The sequence below is a fragment of the Phoxinus phoxinus genome (genome assembly GCF_949152265.1).
Source record: "Phoxinus phoxinus genome assembly, chromosome: 7".
NCBI lineage: Eukaryota > Metazoa > Chordata > Actinopteri > Cypriniformes > Leuciscidae > Phoxinus > Phoxinus phoxinus.
The window spans coordinates 36487379-36506080 of NC_136882.1; the positions used below are offsets into that span (position 1 = coordinate 36487379).

The 18702-nt window shown below is 36.3% G+C and overlaps 1 protein-coding gene across 2 annotated transcripts in view; it reads left to right on the forward strand.

The window, feature by feature from the left end:
• csrnp3 (cysteine-serine-rich nuclear protein 3) overlaps window positions 1-18702 on the forward strand; it is a 52624-nt gene that overhangs the window by 13210 nt on the left and 20712 nt on the right. The window contains exon 1 of one of the 2 annotated variants that reach the window (XM_079618366.1): window positions 15049-15174. The exons of the other annotated variant lie outside the window; for it this stretch is intronic. The gene's annotated coding sequence lies outside the window, so the exon portion shown is untranslated. Of the gene's footprint in view, window positions 1-15048; window positions 15175-18702 lie in introns of those variants that run through there. 2 annotated transcript variants of the gene reach the window in all.

Here is an 18702-nt window from a genome sequence, read left to right on the forward strand (position 1 = left end):
TTGCATTGAGTTAAAAAAAAAACGATGAATTAATGCAAGCAACACATTCAGTTATTTAGTTACTTTTCTTTTGAACAACGTTGTTTCCTGTTACATTGTTGCGTTCTATTTTTAAAGACTAGATGGAGGCAAACTGGATATTTAACAACCAATAACCTTTGAAGTGGAAACATTGTGTATATCGGTCAATGTTAGAAAAGACTTAAAAGATGGAAGCTTATGGAAGCCGCCACATAAAAATAAATAAATAAGGTAATCGCTTTTTATCTCAGAATTGCAAGATATAAAGTTGCAATTGCGAGTTATAAAGTCAGAATTGCGAGATATAAAGTTGCAATTGCAAGTTATAAAGTCAGAATTCCAAGATATAAAGTTAGATATAAAATATCACACAATTCTGACTTTATATCACGCAATTGCAACTTTATATCTCGCAATTCTGACTTTATAACTCGCAATTGCAACTTTATATCTCGCAATTCTGACTTTATAACTCGCAATTGTGACTTTGTATCTCACAATTCAGAATTGTAATTTCAGTTAGCTTTTATTTAATTTGACTACTTCAACTTAATATAGTTTTAGTTTTAACAATAACAACACTGGTCTGAGGTGGTCAATGGCTGTTCAACTTCACACACACCAACAGAATATGTTTGTCAGTCCTAAATGTGCAAAATATAGTTACGAGAAAACCATGAGAGTGAAATAAAAAGAGTGAAAACCACATTCTATAATCAAACTAACTATATATATTGTGTCCTCGGCATTAAAAGGTTTGAATACACCTCTCTAATTTTGCTTGGGTTTTTCTTTTGAAGGGAGACTAAACAAAATGTTAGTGTTTCTGTGCGTCATGAATGAGAAAATGTCTTTTGTTGCACAGACATAAACAAGAGCAGCTTGATAGATCCTTCCAGACATCACACTGAAGCATTTTACATATGAAAATAGCAGAAGATCTATTCAAGAAAGTGAATGAATAATGAGACTGTGTGTGTGTGTGTGTGTGTGTGTGTGTGTGTGTGTGTGTGTGTGTGTGTGTGTGTGTGTGTGTGTGTGTGTGTGTGTGTGTGTGTGTGTGTGTGTGTGTGTGTGTGTGTGTGTGTGTGTGTGTGTGTAAACCCCCGACACCCTCAGCCTCCCAGCGCTTGTATTAAAGATGAAAGCATCGCTTGCTTGGCGAGGTTCTGTGCATCTCTGTCTGTCAGAGAGCTCAGCTTCCTCCAACTTTTTTCGGTGGCATGGGGGAAATACTGACATAAATAAAATATAGTTTAATGAATAATTCAGGTGTGCATTGTGATTGACATGAGGGTGAAAGTACCTGATTATGCCACAGACGTACGTGATTGGAATGAGCTCTCGAGCAGAGCAGATCAGCGGAGCTGCAAAGTTCAAACTCCTTCTCTGCATCTCTGTGAGATCGAGTTACAGCCCGAGTGAGGAAACCAGATCCGCCCTGAGTTTGTGTACTTTTACAATCAGTTCCTTCCTTTCGCTCTTCTGCCATTTTCAGCATGTGGAAAATGTGCTTATTGAATTTGGCCTGTCTAGACTAGTGGATCTCAACCTTTTGTAAGTACTGGACTCCCATCATCCTTCAGATCTTCAAGGATGAAGCTGCTTCAGTTCACTTCCCAGCACTGTCTGAAAAAAAAGAAAAAAAAAAGTATGAGTATAGATAACATGGTCATTATCAAAAATCAATCCTGACATAATAATATTAAATATTATTTATTAAATATTTAAAATTATGTATATATACAGGTGAAACTCGAAAAATTAGAATATCGTGCAAAAGTTCATTTATTTCAGTAATTCAACTTAAAAGGTGAAAGTAATATATTATATAGACTCATTACATGCAAAGTGAGATATTTCAAGCCTTTATTTGTTATAATTATTTTGATGATTATGGCTTACAGCTTATGAAAACCTTTTCACAGAATTTGGGGTTTTCATAAGCTGTAAGCCATAATCATCAAAATTATAACAAATAAAGGCTTGAAATATTTCACTTTGCATGTAATGAGTCTATATAATATATTCGTTTCACCTTTTAAGTATATATATATATATAAATATATATAATACACCCACACATTTTAAATCAATTTAATTTAACGTTACATACATTTGTGAATGAATTAAAGGCAGATTAAGTGTGGGGGCAGATTAAAGTTAGAGGTCATTGTGTGCATGTTTATCTTAGAAGTAAACAGAGGAATCATGGGAGTTTTAATAAATAGACACATATTTTGTTAAATTGTTAAATGTCTTATATTTTCAAGTTATGTTATCACTTCTGTGATATGGCACACTCCTGATTACTGCGAGAATAATACACAAGTTTATCAGGTAACTATGTATTTGGTGGACACGTTTTGTCAGTCAGGATTATCGCTTCACACTCGGGTCGGGTGTATTGATTTCATTTGCAGATCTCATTACTGTAAGCAAATGCAACAGTGAATCAGAACGGTTGGAGCCGATGTACAGAAGCAACGCACGCTTATTTCAGCATCAGTCTGGATGTTCAACCTAATCTGAATGTCTGAAATGGATCGCTTCATATATTTAAACCATTCGATTTCTTAAAAAAATACAGATCTTACCTCACAGTCTAATATCCAGTTATTTTGTCGATCTCTTAATGTTTTCATGAAATCAGAATTGGAGTTTTGAAGCTTGCAGTTCAGATCATCTGCTAACATTTTGCTAAAGGGTGACAAAACAAACTTATTAGCATGCAAAAATGCAAATCACACACATTTTTTTAACAAAATATTGAATGACATCATCTTGCACTCATGCAGGTTTTAGTCCAATCAAAACTTTCAAAATGTCCTGTAACCTCTTGCACTAAAAGAAATGTACATAATTTTTTTTTCACAAGTGTTGAACACAATGTTTAAAGTAAAAATAGTGTTAAGTGCAGATTTAATAGTGTTTAATGTTTTTATATTTTGGTTATGTGTGTGTGTGTGGGGTATGGTGATGTATGATTGAGAACAGGTATCAGTTATTTGCTCTAATTAGCTGTACTTATTCAGCAATTATACTTATAATATCAAACATTGTGTTATCAATTAGGAGCCATAGCCAAGTTTTCACTACTAAAAATATTTAAATTGAGATTACATGATAATTTTAAGTTAAATGTATAAATTAGCTTGCTTATTTTTCAAGTTAATAGCAATTAAAATGTACGAGTACAAAATAAAAATCTGCCAGTTCAGCTTACTTAAACTTTGAATTACTTAACTTAAAAAGGAATTACCTCAACAAATTAGTTTGAGTTTTGCCAACTTATTCGGGAGCCATCGATGCCAATAAAGATGTTTTTGCAGATTTTTGATAAAAATTTTTTTTACATGATGTTAAGAACCAAAAAAATGTACCTAACAAACCAATATAAACTTGCAGATATGAAATTAGTACATGTGCAAATCGCACAATACAGCAACATTGGAAATAAACCTGCACAATGCTATTTTACAGGCTCTTTAAAATGAGCACATTGGCTTATAGCAGCAGAATTTGAAGCACAGATCCTGGATCAGACTCCATATAATCGCCATTTCGGTTCACAGCCTCGGTTTGCACATGCAGACTGATGGAAGAACAGTGTGTTGTTCTGGGGAGGATGAGAAGATCAATGCGAGCTGCAGCAGTCTGCTCCGTGTGCGGGGTACTGAACACCAGCCAGATATATCTTCCTCCTTTCATGTGTGTGTGTGTGTGTGTGTGTGTGTGTGTCTGTGTCTGTGTGTGTGTGTGTGTGTGTGTGTGTGTGTGTGTGTGTGTGTGTGTGTGTGTGTGTGTGTGTGTGTGTGTGTGTGTGTGTGTGTGTGTGTGTGTGTGTGTGTGTGTGTGTGTGTGTGTGTGTGTGTGTGTGTGTCTACTGCCTCGGGCAACAGCAAGTTAACAAATGTACAAAGAGGGAATGAAGCCTCATTTCCATAAAGCACCAAATGAAGTAGAGCGTCTATTTAAATGGGCTCCTTTGTTTCTAATTGTGTTCTGCTTTCTTGCTTGTTGTGTTCTCCAAAAAAACTCTCAAGTCCACCACAAACGGAGACTCGCTTGTCTTTTCAAGAAAGCATCTGTGTTTTTACAGTTTAGTCAGTAAACTATCTTTTAATGGCAGCTGCTCAACCCAAAGGATCTTCACAACACAATAATCAAGACTTATTAGGCATCAGTGTGCATTATTTGGAAATGCACTATTGTAGGTCTCTGAATCACTGATTCTTCAGTGCAAATGGATCTAAAGACATAATAGCGTAATAGTCAGTGCGGTAAAATAGGGAAATAGACTGTAATTATCACAAGAGTGTACTTTATGTCCCATTATATTGCGTATCAAATGTGTTGTGTATGTAATTTTGCACCAAATGTACCGTACTATGTCTTAATGGCATATGTCTTCAATCTATGTGCATGACATTGAATTGATTTTGCCTCTAAAGCATCTCGCAATTAATCTTTTCCCTCCACGTTACTATAAGAGAGTGTGTCATGTTTGAACAAAGGTTAATAAATGCCAGTCACACCATATAATTCATCATGCAAAGTCTACTCGTTGCATTAGCTTCCGATAGGCCACGTCACTGCAGCTAAACTCGAGTTTCAATTCACCTTTTAGTGCGTGATCCTGTTCTTTACACACTGTTCAATCATTGACGTGAGTGATCACTGCCACCAAACACTGTTGTCGTGCAAATGAACGGCCAGAACGCATTAAAAGTTTTCTGTTTTCAGTTAAAAACGGTGGTGTGTAAGTGGCCCCTAAATTAATAACTAATGATTTTTACAACGGAAGTGAATCAATCAAAAAACGTACTTCAGCTGGACAATACCTTTATTCTAGCGCTGCTTTAAAACCAAAACAATTAATTTCCTGTTATCACTGTAAAGCTATACTTTGAAACAATCTGAATTGTTAAAAGCGCTATATAAATGAAGGTGACTTGACTTGACTTCAACAGCCGAATAAACTTCTGAAAAATGCAATATTGTGACTTGCACCTGCCTACTTTATTAAGTTAATAAAATAGATATATTTAGATCTAGTTAGAAAAGTGTCAGTCATCGCAATTTCAAAAGAGAGTTCTGTTCCGTACGAAAAAAACTATAATTTTTTATGGGATTCACATCCATATTTAAATATTGTCACTCCTGAAACTGTACAGTGTGTTCGTGGCCGTATTAATGTAATAATTCACTAGCAACTATGAGTGAATCTTACAAAAAAACATTTCCAGGTCACATTTTAACCAAAAACTGAAAAAAAAGAAAATATTAATATATATTTACTTATTTCTTTTATTTTTTATTTAAATATTGGTGCCTATTTAAGGAATATTAAGTGACGTGATGTGTGAAAGTGTAAGTGACGATATTAAGAATAGTTGCATTGTAACAAATAAACAAACACACAAACAAACAAATAATAAATAATTTAAATAAATAATGCTGGGTTGTTTTAACTAAATTTAACCCAATTTTGTCCATATTTGAACCAAAGTTGGGTTAAAACAACCCCATGATGTATAAATATGTTTGATATTAACATGGATTTTGGTTACAAGAATTGTATAAAAAATAATATCACAATCCAAAAATGTCTTAATGGTGTTAAAACATAACATTTTCTTAAACATAATATAATACTTTTAAAAGTGACAGTTAAGACAGTTATAATGTTACAAAATTATATTTCAACTACATTATGTTCTTTTGAACTTTCTATTCATCAAAGAATCCTGAAAAAAATGTTTATCTCATGATTACATTTGTACATTTATTAGAATATAAAACTTCTTTTAAATCGTAATAATGTTTTCACTGCATTGTTTTACCAAATAAATGCAGCTTCGGTGAGCAGAAGAAACTTCTTTCAAAAACATCTTACAGATTATGTATTAGAATATAATCCACAATACACACATGAAATACTAATTTTGTATTTCACCTCAAAAACAAATGAAAGATTATGTGTTTTTGAGGTGAAATATGACCCATACATGACAGGTTTTATAATCAGTAATGCCATTCCAAGTTTAGAGCATCGATTTGCATTTTATACAAAGTGTCTAATTCTGATTTATGTTTATTCAGTGTTTATAGTAAATGACAGTCTCTAAACACATTCCAAGAACACCTCTTTAATTTAAACAGATCTCTTTGCATGGACAACAAGGGTCCCTCGGGGACACCACGGTAAACATCCCTGTATAATCCACAGCGCCTCGAGTGCGTCTGCTTCATGAATGCTGCACGTGACCTTTTACAAACATATTCTTCTTCTTTTGGCATTTTCATGCTGTGACTCTTCCTAACATCAATGTGGAGTATGGAATATATCAAGCCTGCGTTTATGTTTACTTAGCCACACACATCGGCAGAATGACATCAGCTTCAGATATATAATTATTCCAGGCTACAGTTCCCGTCTGTGTGGCTGCAGATGAGCCGCTCTCAAGGTTGCTCTTTACGGCTCAGCGTCACACATGATTTATAAGGTTAAACACAACCTTTGCAGTGTTTTGGGGAAGCTTCTAGCTCTTCTCATAATTCACAGTTAAACTAACAGTCAAGATGCCCTTTTAATAAAAGGTAAACAGGAGCTGATCACATGAAACGTGAGGTGGGAATGTCACAATCACCAGTATTGAGGCACACAAACAATGAGGATGTCAATAATGTAATAGTATTAAACTAGAAAACATCCTGATTTTATATTACTGAGTCAGACACATAGTGGCAAAACCTATAGAGTTTAACTAAGTGTACATTTACACAACAACAATGCACTTTAGATGTAGAAAAAGTGTTTCCTTTGCGTTTTTCGTGTGATCCAAACCGATCCAAGTTCACACGGATCCGAGAAAACGACTAAAAACACTGTATTCTGGTGCCAGGCCAGTAGGTGGCGATGTTACTTTGCAAAGAAACACTACGCGCTTATTAGACCAATGTCAGAGAATGTCTAATAAGGGGAGAAGGTTCACTCTCGCTACACTTCCGGCTTCTGACTGGTTGCAGTTCCACTCTGATTCCATATGAGGGTGCTCACAGGACGAGTGCAGAATGAATGGAGGCCTATGGAGCTATACCCCTCAAAATCCACTTTTCTCAAGATATAATTTTTTGTCTAGTAATTTGAATGTTGTATTCGAAAGGAGATGCAAAGAAATTGCACATTGCTGGGTGTTAGATTTTTTAGAGTCACTTATTTGCTTTAAAAAGTCTTTCAAAATGTCAATGACGTCATACACATCGTACGACTAGAGATACTGCTTTACGGCAATCCTTCAGTCACTGTGGTGCTTTCGCGCTCTGCACTTTATTTTCTCTCGAGGCATCGCCAGCACAGCTGACACAGGTAAACACACGTGCTAGAAGAGTTTCTGCTAGAATACATTCTGTTCCCGCTTCGGATGCCATGATGCCATCAAGCGGTATCTCTGGCCGTAACCAGTCCTTCACTGACCAATCAGCGTTCATTAGCAGAATGCTAGTGTTATGGGCAACAACAACTCAACTTGTAAGAAATCGAAAGGACATAAGTACTCGTTCATTCAATTTTTGACCTATAACCCATGTTGAACTTGCCAAACCTACAATCAAATCTGAGATTTCTCAACGGCAATCGGCTGAAAGTGACAAATTTAGCCGTCTAGCCCCATAGACTCCCTTTCATTTTGCACTCGGGGGTGATCGCCCCCAGTGGAGCTCTGGTGGAACTACAACCAAAATTCGGTACAATAGGACTTAATAGGGAGTGAACAGGCTCTCCGTAGACGGGCTCTGCCAATGTTGTTTTCGTCAACGATGACGATAACGCAATTATTTCGTTGACGCACCTTTTTTTTATGACGATAACGTTACGATGACTAACTAAAAATGGCTCTAAGGTGACTAAAACATGACGAGACGTTTTCGAGTTTTCGTTGACGAGACGAAATGGAACGAAAATTATTATAAGTCTGACGTTCACAATGCATGTCATTTCTGCCTATTTTGCGTGAAATCGGTCTGTTTTGAGCTAAAAAAAAGATGTACACCCATAATGTACGATAATTTCAGAATTGCCCGCAAATTAGTTAAAATCTCCCAGAAACTAGATCAAGCGAGCAAGAGCGCGCATGTGTAGCGCACGCACAGCAGAGAAAGGGAGCGAGAGACCTTGCGTGTGTGTAGTGTGCGTGTGTGCCTCACGAAGCGCATGTAAGGACCCAACCAATCGAATTATTCAGAAAGTCTAGTTTATTATGCAAAGGTTTTAACTGTTGTTTTATGAATTGCAACACTTGCTGCAACCTGTCAAACCAGCCCATTTCCAATACTTTTTAACCTAAATTAATTTGTTAAAGACTACTTTTTTTTTTTTTTACTAAAATTGACTAAAACCTTTTTGCGTTTTCGTCGACTAAAACTTGACTAAAACTATCAAGTTTATAAGTGACTAAAATGTGACTAAAACTAAAAAGCATTTTCGTCAAAAAGACTAAGACTAAAACTAAAAGGGCTGCCAAAAACAACACTGTAGACGCATGATGTCTCCGTTTTCACAAATTCACAATTTTGTAGTAGTTTACACGGAGACGATAAGTGTGTTGTTTTCAAAAACTTGCACTTTGAAACAAAAGGTTTGAGTTTTCAGTGTTTCCCAAAACACTGTTGTCGTGTAAAAGGCATAAAACGTTTTCCGTTTTTAGTTTAAAACAGTGTTGTGTAAACGCCTCAAATATTAGTTATACCAAAAAGGATTTGACCTAAATTATACTATAATACCTAAGTTATACCTAAATGCAATGTTGTAGACCGAACGGAGTATGAATGTGAGGGATCAACTTATAAAGCAAACACAAATGAGGATAATTAATAGGACACGCTGAAACCAATGAACAGAGAGGAGCGGGAAAACTGAACTAAGGAACGCATGATGAGAATAAAACTAAAAGTCCATGATGAGGACACTAACAGAACATAATGGTGACAAGAACATTCACTGAAATTATTCAGACTCATCTTTGCAACAACAGAGAGACATTTTAGGAAAACATGTTTGATTATTGTCTCAGCTTGCTCGGTTATGCAGCACGTTCAATTTTACATCACATGACAACATTTTTTAAATAATATTGACATCAGATACAGGATTTCTATAGTCCACTTTAGACATTCTAACTTTGCGACTACATGTCAACTAACTAGACTTAGGTTAGGGTTGGTAGAATAAGTTTACATGTAGTTGCAAAATCACTTAGTAGAACGTCTAAAGTCGACTATCGAAAAAAGCGTCGCCCTTTTAAAACAGCAAAACTGAGAAAAAGGCTGTGGCATTCCAGTTTAATGCCCATAACCCACTTTTGATTTTGTCAATCTGATTGTCTATGGGTGGAAATACAAAAATGCAGAAGTTCTAGTTTTAATGAGCTTTTAAGCTGTCAAAAGTCCACTGATGATGCAAATGATGTATTTCATGTCAGGATGCAGGTAACTCCGAGAAGGAGAACACATCGTTCATTTACATATACAGTACTATCAACATTGCAACAATACAAAGCAAACGCTTTAAGTGCCATCTCACTATGTTTTGGAACAGAGCCTTTGTGCTCATTCTCTCTTCACTCTTCCTCCCTCCCCCCTCTCTGTCTCTCTCTCTCTGTCTCTCTCTCTCTCTCTCTCTGGCTCCAGTGAGACTGTGTGCTCACTGTACTTTGCGGTTGTCCTGGCTTTCCCTCTCGGCAGGCTGCAGTAAGAGAGAGAGAGAGAGAGAGAGAGAAAGAGAGAGAGAGAGAGAGAGAGAGAGAGAGAGAGAGTCACTCTGACTCGCCTGTCAAGCACTGATCTGACGCCTGCTTCTGTGTCCCGAAAACCCCTCAATGTCTAGCAGCAAAACACCACATTACTGCAACATAAGCAGTATTTGGTGTAATAAATTATCAAAGAATGAATTACTGTAATTAATTACAGTTACTTCTGATGTAATTGCATTCAATATGTGTAGAACTATAGAACAATTCAATATACAATCGTTGATTTAATGTCTAATAATGAGAGTTAGTTGACATGTCGTTGCAAAATTAGTTAGTAGAACTATCCAAATAAAGAGTTACAGTACATAGCGTTGATTTTGATGTCATGTTGACTTTGAACATATGTACATAATGCATTGTAAAAATGGAAACTTGAATTCACACCCTTTGTGTCCAATTATGGGTATGATTTACATTAGGACGTCTTCCAGCAGTTGTTAGTGTTAGTTAGCTGCAGGGTTGGGGATCATGTTGGACTGCATGTATGACTCAGTGTGCGTATTTTCCCAGGCTTAAGGGCAGGCAGAGGTTAGTGTTGTGCTAATGACAGGCCTCAGAACTACTAACATCCCATAAAACATTCAGAAGGGAAGCACGGATAGAGAATGAGGCGGGTGTAGAGATTCAAAAAGCCCAACATCCAAGAGAAACATTCAAAGGTTACATCCTCCACATCCTCGAGGCAGAGACGTGTTGCCTTTCTATCGGTCATTGTATGAAGACACTATTGTTTTGAGCTCCCTCCACAGACCTCTCAGTGACAGACTATCGGTTCAAACATTATTATAAAGCGCTCGTGAACTTTAATCACGGCAGCTGAGTCATTGCTATAGGCTCTGAACGATTCGTTGTTTGAGAATGACATATGATGTGTTTTTTTTCATCCTGTCAGTCAGGACTCGGTTTATTGTTCTTCCGTGGAAGTTTATCAGCAACACTTCCACCAGAAAATAGCGTGCTAAAAGCCATTCCAGTTATTACAAAGCGCATTTAAACTCCTCAGGCAGCAGAAATAATGACTTTTTTTGGCTCCGGTCTTCCACTTTTTTTTCATGCCGCCGTCACAGCCGATGATTTGATTTGGAACCAGACTCCTCATTTGCATATGGCCTGAATATAGTCAGAAAATGTATATGCATCAAAGCGCAATATATTGCAATTCTCTAGATTCTCATATGCACAAAATCACAGAAGAGGACATGAATATATCTGTTCAAGCAATACAGTCACGGCCTGTTACAAAACCTAGTGATCTGCCTACATGGCAGCAACATACAAATAACTATCCTTATGCAAAGTTTCTTTTTACAAAACAGGTCATATACAATTAAGGTTTTGACTTATAAAAAGCAGCAATAATAAATGCAGTTAGTTCTTGATCTCGAATCTGATTCGCTGAGAGCCTTTTCCAACAATGTGATATTCTGCTAACTCTAAAAAATGCTGGGTTGTTTCAACCCAAATTTGGCTCAAATATGGACAAACCCAGCTGTTGGGTTAATTTTTTTAATTAAAAATGTTAACCCGACGGTTGGGTTTGTCCATATTTGACCCATATTTGGGTTAAAACAACCCAGCAGAGTGTACAGAGAACCCGTTTCATAATTTGTATCACTCCGCTTGTTTCTGCCGGATCTATACTGGTACTGGAAACATTTCTCACAGTGAGCGTCAATGGCGGAGGAGAAAACCAACTATAATTTTACAAATACTACTGTTAGTTTTCAGTTAGCATTACTAAATGATAAATGCATTACTGACTTCACTGACTTCTGCACAAAGGATAGCCCACATGCTTAAGAAAGTATCTTAAAAGGCAACATAATCATGCTTTTCAGAACTACTTTCACGTTAAGAGCACTTAAGATGCAATCCACGTAGACAGCTCACTAGGTTTTGGAACAGAGCCTCAGTGTGCGCGCGCGTGTGTGTGTGTGTGTGTGTGTGTGTGTGTGTGTGTGTGTGGACTGCCAGTCATATGTTTTGCATCTTTACATAATGGAGCTCCTGGTATGATATCCCATAAGAAAGAGAGGGAATGCAAATTAGATATGACTGTTATACAATAGGCAGCATTCCAAGATGAAGAGGAAACGAGAGGAAATAATTCGATTTTTCTGGTCAAATCAAGTGCTGAGCCATTCATGACTGTCTGCTCTGCTCTCTAATGGGTCACAGACCCGCAAGGCCATAGATTCGAGTCGGGATAAACATTTTATACGGAAAGAAACGCATTGAGTAATTTTCAGTAGATAGGCAGCAAGCAATAGTGTGCTACTGTGATACTGCAAAATTCCCAATGTCACAAAGGCTTTTAATGTTTAGTTTTCCACAATTCAGATCATAACATAGAGGCTCTGTGCAGTCCCTCAAGACGTTTTCCAAAAGAAAACCTGGTCCAGGATAAATCCATCTGCGTCCAGAAACACAGCCAGAGCTCCGATTTAAACCTTTATTAAATCCAAAACACACATACAAGCATTTTCCTCCTGAAGCCAGCTGCCTTTCCACTAAAACTCTCATAAATGGTTTAAAGCACACTATGAAATCTGTTATAGGTGGGATTAAGCACTTTAAAATGAGCGATCACTGCTTAAATGTTTTTTATTTGAAGGATTTGTTGAAAAGGTCTATCCTTGTTTTAAGCAAATGGGAATACAGTATAATTGGCAGGAATTAGATGGGCTGAAAATTAATAATTAGAGAAGGAATTATCCTTTCGGTTGCAGAGAGGTATATTGACATATTATTTGCCACATTTTAATTGCTGGACTTTACTTATTAGTTGAGAGAGTCTAATAAGAAGAGATTGTGTCATAATTACAGGAGGTCCGAACGCCTCGGTGGGCATGCAGAGGACCGGTCTACTGCAGTGGCCGTCACACAACGCTGCAAGCAATAATCAAAGTGTTTTGACACCGCATTTATTCAGGCTCTAATAGCTGGAAGACCACACTCTCTGTTTGTTTTTCTGTGCCGTTTATGTGCCATCGAGTGGAAGGATTTCCTGAAGCAAGAACTGTAATGTTGACATTAATGATAACTCCACAGCTCGACTCCCAGGAGCTTTCAAGACTAATTTAAGAGCACTCTTAATCCAAATATCTGCTTTATTTACTGATCATGTGGAGGGCTGTATACTGCCATGTTTGGTGATGTTCAAGAAAATGATGTATCTGCAGAGATAACTAAAATTTTTCACTCAGAAAAACTTCAACCAAACAGCTATTGTTCTCATTCAAAATCATTAAAGTGTTGTAAAATACAATACAAATACTTGTTTTGCAATTAATGAACACAAGAAAGAATGATACTTATATGGACCGATGTAAATAAATGATAAAAAGTAAATAAATAGTATGAATATTTAATCATATCAATTAATAATGTTTAAAAAAAACATTTTAATATATGAAAAATGCCACACAAGGATGTCGGTGAACATTCTGTGATGACACAAATGAATCACTGAATCAGAGTTGGGAACCGATTCATTGAACCGATTCAGATAAATGAATCAAACATTCCTGCTCTAAAACGGTTTAAATCAGAGAGGCTATTAAAATTCTTTTTTAAAAGTTATCAGACAAGAAAGTTTCAGAGAGTTAGTCAAAACTTCATGGCTGAATAAAAAACATCATGATATCCTCAATATTGCATAATTTATGAGCACAAGAAAGAATGATATTTAAACATTTTCATCGATATGGATTTATATAAATAATTAAAAGTACATAAATAGTATGAATATTTATTATATAAATTAATAATGTTGCATATATTGTTTACTAATATATATATATATATATATATATATATATATATATATATATATATATATATATATATATATATATATATATGTGTGTGTGTGTGTGTGTGTGTATGTGTGATGTGTGTGTGTAAAATGCCACACGAACATTATGTGATGGCACAAATGAATCACTGAATCAGAGTTGGGAATCGATTCATTGAAATGATTCAGATAAATGAATCAAAAATACCAGCTCTAACACTGTTTTTGCTACTGATGTTTAAATCAGAGAAATCATTTATATTAAAAATAAATGTAAAAGTCATCGGAGAAGAAAGTTTCAGAGAGTTAGTCAAAACTTCATGGCTGAATAAAAAACATCATGATATCCTCAATATTACATCCTTGAAATCACCAGTAAAATCATCCCATTAACATTAGACATTTTTTGGTGTTTGTTTTTTCATTCCATGAATATTAGCCTAGACTTTGTGATTATTGTTTAATTTAATGAGCAAAATCTTATATGACTCCATGAGTTATGTTTTTTTGTCTGAAATTCTATGAAAAATTGTTTAAATATTATTCACGTAATTCACGTGGTGTGATGCCTGTTTGTGCATAATTGATCCAGTAAATCAATTAAAACCTACTTTATCTCATTTGATTATTCTAACAGATAGTTCCTATTCTAAGGTTTGATTGGATGAGCCACATTCAAAGCCACCCTTAAGAAAAATGCATCACGGTTTCCACAAATATATGAAGCAGCACAACATTTGTCTACATTGATAATAATAAGAAATGTTTCTTGAGCAGCAAATCAGCATATTCACATCATTTTAAACATTATTTATATATAAAAAAAAATAATCACATTGCATTGCATTCAGTTACCATCTGTAACGTTTAGTGTGAGATTGCGTGTGAGTCTCATCACCGCCTCGAACGGAGTATTTATGAAGCACAAGTGCAGCACAAGTTCATTAGCACAAATCCCACTGAGCCCAGGCGTGTGCGCTTGACTGTTTCTATTACTGTTTCTGGCTCATTTGTGGGTGCCCTCGCTCACCTCTACAGATTATGGTGCTGTGCCGGCTATCGACTGTCTCTCCGCTGTCTGTTTTCCCTCTCTCCCTCCCTCTCATGATGGTAAAAATATCTGCAGACAGCAGGAACACACAGGCACAGCGCTCTCTCTCTCTCTCTCTCTCTCTCTCTCTCTCTCTCTCTCTCTCTCTCTCTCTCTCTCTCTCTCTCTCTCTCTCTCTCTCTCTCTCTCTCTCTCTCTCTCCCACCCATGTGATCTCTCAGGCAGGCAGGCGTCGCTGTGCACAGTCTCCAGTCCTCAGCTAATGAGTCTTTGTGTGTTTGGAGCGAATGAGAGCGAGTGTTCGGTGTGCTTTAGACAGCAGTGGAGACCGGGAGTGCACCTCTCTTTACCTCTCTCTCCCCGGTCTCCTCTGTCGTGTCTCCGGGAGAAATGGAGGGCCATCATTCAGCACATCTCATCTGACTCTGAAAGGCTCCTCTGAGAGAAGTGTCGTGGTGAGAGGGAGGAGGAGAGTAACGCGCCGGCGTACACAGGTTGGTGCATTTCGAAGCGAAAGCATGACTCGTGTCTCGTGGTGCCCTGTTTCTGTTCTGATGTGTCACGCCTGGCCTGATGGGAAATCTGAGGTCAGATTGAGCGCTCGCCTCTTTGACCTGCAGTTTATCTGGGGAAGCGCTGGGTGAGACGCCGTAGAAATGTGTCAACTGGTAGAGATTTTGCATTTATAACCAGGTAGATTTGATTGAGTCCCAAACTAGTCGAGGTGAGGAACTTGTTGTCAAGTTAACTGTTTACTGTTGCTAAGCAACATTGCAACTTGCTGCATTAATAAAAAATCGATTGATGCGCTTCACAGGTGTAGCAGAACTGTTTTATCAAATTTATATAATAAAAAATATAGAAACACACACACACACACATATATATATATAATGTTTATATATAATAATAAAAACCTATATATATATATAAAATGTTTATATATAATAATAAAAAAACTATATATATATATATATATATATATATAAAGCTTTTTATATAATATAGAAACCTTTTTTATATATTAATTAATTAATTAAATGTAATATCCGTTTTCCCAAAAACATGTATTACCACATGATTGTATTAATATATTTTAAAATATAGATTAATTAAATACATATTATCGCACAATAGTTATTACCACGTAATTGTATAAATACACACATATTTTTATAGATTAACTAAATATAGATTATTCCAAAATATGTTTTACCAAAATATATGAGCTTTTTTATAGATTAAATAAATATACTAAATATAGATTTCCCAAAATATTATTAATGTATTAATATATATACATTTTATGTATTAATTCAATATATGAAATAGAAATTATCCTAAAATATACATCACCACAAAATTATGTAAATATATAAAACCCTTTTTTATAGATTAATTAAATATATATTATCCCAAAATATGTTTTACCAAAAGTATATTACCTTTTATATAGATTAAATAAATATACTAAATATAGATTTTCTCAAAATATGTTTTATTGTATTAATATATAAACATTTCTAAGTACTAAATAAATATATAAATGATAAATGATCCCAAAATCTGTATGACCACACGATTGTATTAATATATAAAAAAAACTTTTTTATAGATTAATTTAATGTAGATTATCCCAAACATTTGACCAAAAGTACATATTACCTTTTTTATAGATTAATTAAATATGCTAAATATAATGTTTTCCAAAATATGTATTATTGTATGAATATATAAACTTTGTAGGTATTAATCAAATATATGAAATATGAATTATCCCAAAACATGCATCACCACTTGATTGGATTAATATATGAATAAAATATATGAATATAAATAGATAAATTAAATATTTTAAATAGAGATTATCCCAAAATGTAAGTATTACCACGTACATGTATTAATACGTTATTAATATTTATTCATATGTGAATCTTTTTTTTCTATAAAACATTTACATATAGATTATCCTGAAATAGGTAGGCCTATTACCACAAGATTTTATTAATAATATATAATAAAATCCATTTTCCAATGAGTGAGCAGCAAAAAGAACTATTGTGATATACAGTTAGCGTGATATAAAATTAAAAATGGTGATATAAGATTGTGGTCGTGCTGCCCAACGCTCCTCGTAGTGCTCAGCCTCCGCTGCCAAGAAGTATTGATCTCTATAGGTTGTCAGTGCTGCATTGGCAATGCTAAAGTATGTATATTTGTACATGTGTGTGTCCGTGTTGAACAGAGCTCGTCCGGGGAGTGGCTGTTTTGTGTCTTCTGGTTTTCTGCTGCAGGATTTTCACTTGTAACATACTGCAAGGGTTCTGTGGAAAACTACAGCAGCTAAGAGAAGACAAAGGGAGAGAGAGAGAGAGAGAGAGAGAGAGAGAGAGAGGCAGAGCTAGAGATGTAGTAGAGGAGAAATAACTAGCTGTGTGTGAGAGTCCGTCTCTCTAGTACAGAGTCAGCTCCAGTTACCTCGGGTTAGCTGGAGATGTCATGCCCACTCATTGTGTCAAGAAATGGGAAAAGTTGCTCCTCTCGCTGTAGTCGCAGGATCTTCAACATCCACCGTTTTAAAGCTGCAAGTCGCATCTTCTGCAAGAAAACAGAATAATAACGTCATGAAATTTTGCAGCGAAAGTGCTCACCCGAATGATTTTCTTTCACAGTTATTTCATCAATGAATTCCCTCTGATTACAGATGAGGCGTTGCATGAGCATTTATTTTCAGATCTTGAGGGTGTGTGTGTGTGTGTGTGTGTTGTAGATGAAATGAAAAAGAAAAAAAAAAACCCAGAACAGACCGACTCTCAAATGTGAAATTCACTATTTGTGCAAGTGTATTAGCATCTCCATGGTAACCGTTTTGGGGTATTGCAGAGCAGCGCGGCATCCACTGAGGATGGAAAATGCGAATGGATTTTCAACAAGGGGAACTAATTATGATGATTACGAGAAAATTGACTTACATTGTGTCTCCAAAACTAGAGAAGCCATTTCCAATTATTGCGAGCCTCTTGCATCTGGCCGGACCGCTGCGGGAAACAGCGGGATTCAAACAGATCCGGGGCTCAGATCAAGGGAATTTTTTGGTGCTTTCAGAAACGATCCAGATCTTGAAAGCGGGGAAATCTGTAATACCTGGAGAAAGATAACAGTTAGCATTCGTATTCGTCTCAAAGGTGGCGAACGCGCGTGCAACCTGCCATTTTTATCGCCCTCCAGACAAAAATGCTAAATCGTATTGACTAAGAGTGTGTTCACACTTGGCATGTTTTGTTGGATTAAACCGAACCCTGGTGCGATTGCTCTGTTAGTGCGGTTCATTTTGTGAACGCTGCTATCCGAACCCTGGTGCGCACCAAACTGAAAAGATGGTCTCGCTCCGCTTCCAAACGGACTCAGATCCGGTTTGACTGATATATGAACGCAGCGCGGTCCAAAGACACGTAAACGAATCAAAAACAGGACATGATGTCACAAGATGAGACCCTAAACAGGACAGAATGCTCAAGCGTACCTGTTTTTTCTCGATGTTGCCCATCACAGTTCAGTTCAGGCATCAGAACCACGTCTCCTCACAGCAGATCTTGGTTTGTTTGTGTGAATTAGGGATTCTTGTCGCTGTTTTGACTCCTTTATAAGCTCTTCACGAGTTCACAGCTGGTCAAAATAACATCATATGTAGATTACACGCATACAACGAGTGCATTTATCCCAGAACACAGCATTGGTTTGGATGTTCGGAAAGTTCCGTCACGAAATATACATTGTAAAAGCCGACCAATCAGGTTGTGTGACCATATCCCTATGCCTTTAGATTCAGTGTTAAAATGCCAATGTGAACGCTAAGTGGACCAAGCGAATCGAAATGGGAACACACTCTAAAAAAAGTAATTACACATCTTTTCAGGGGCGACGAACTAGGCGTAATAGTGGAACTGAATAAAAGTATCGTTCATGTCTGTTTCACAAATGATGTGCGACGAATTATGCACTAAAGTTGAATATGGTACATT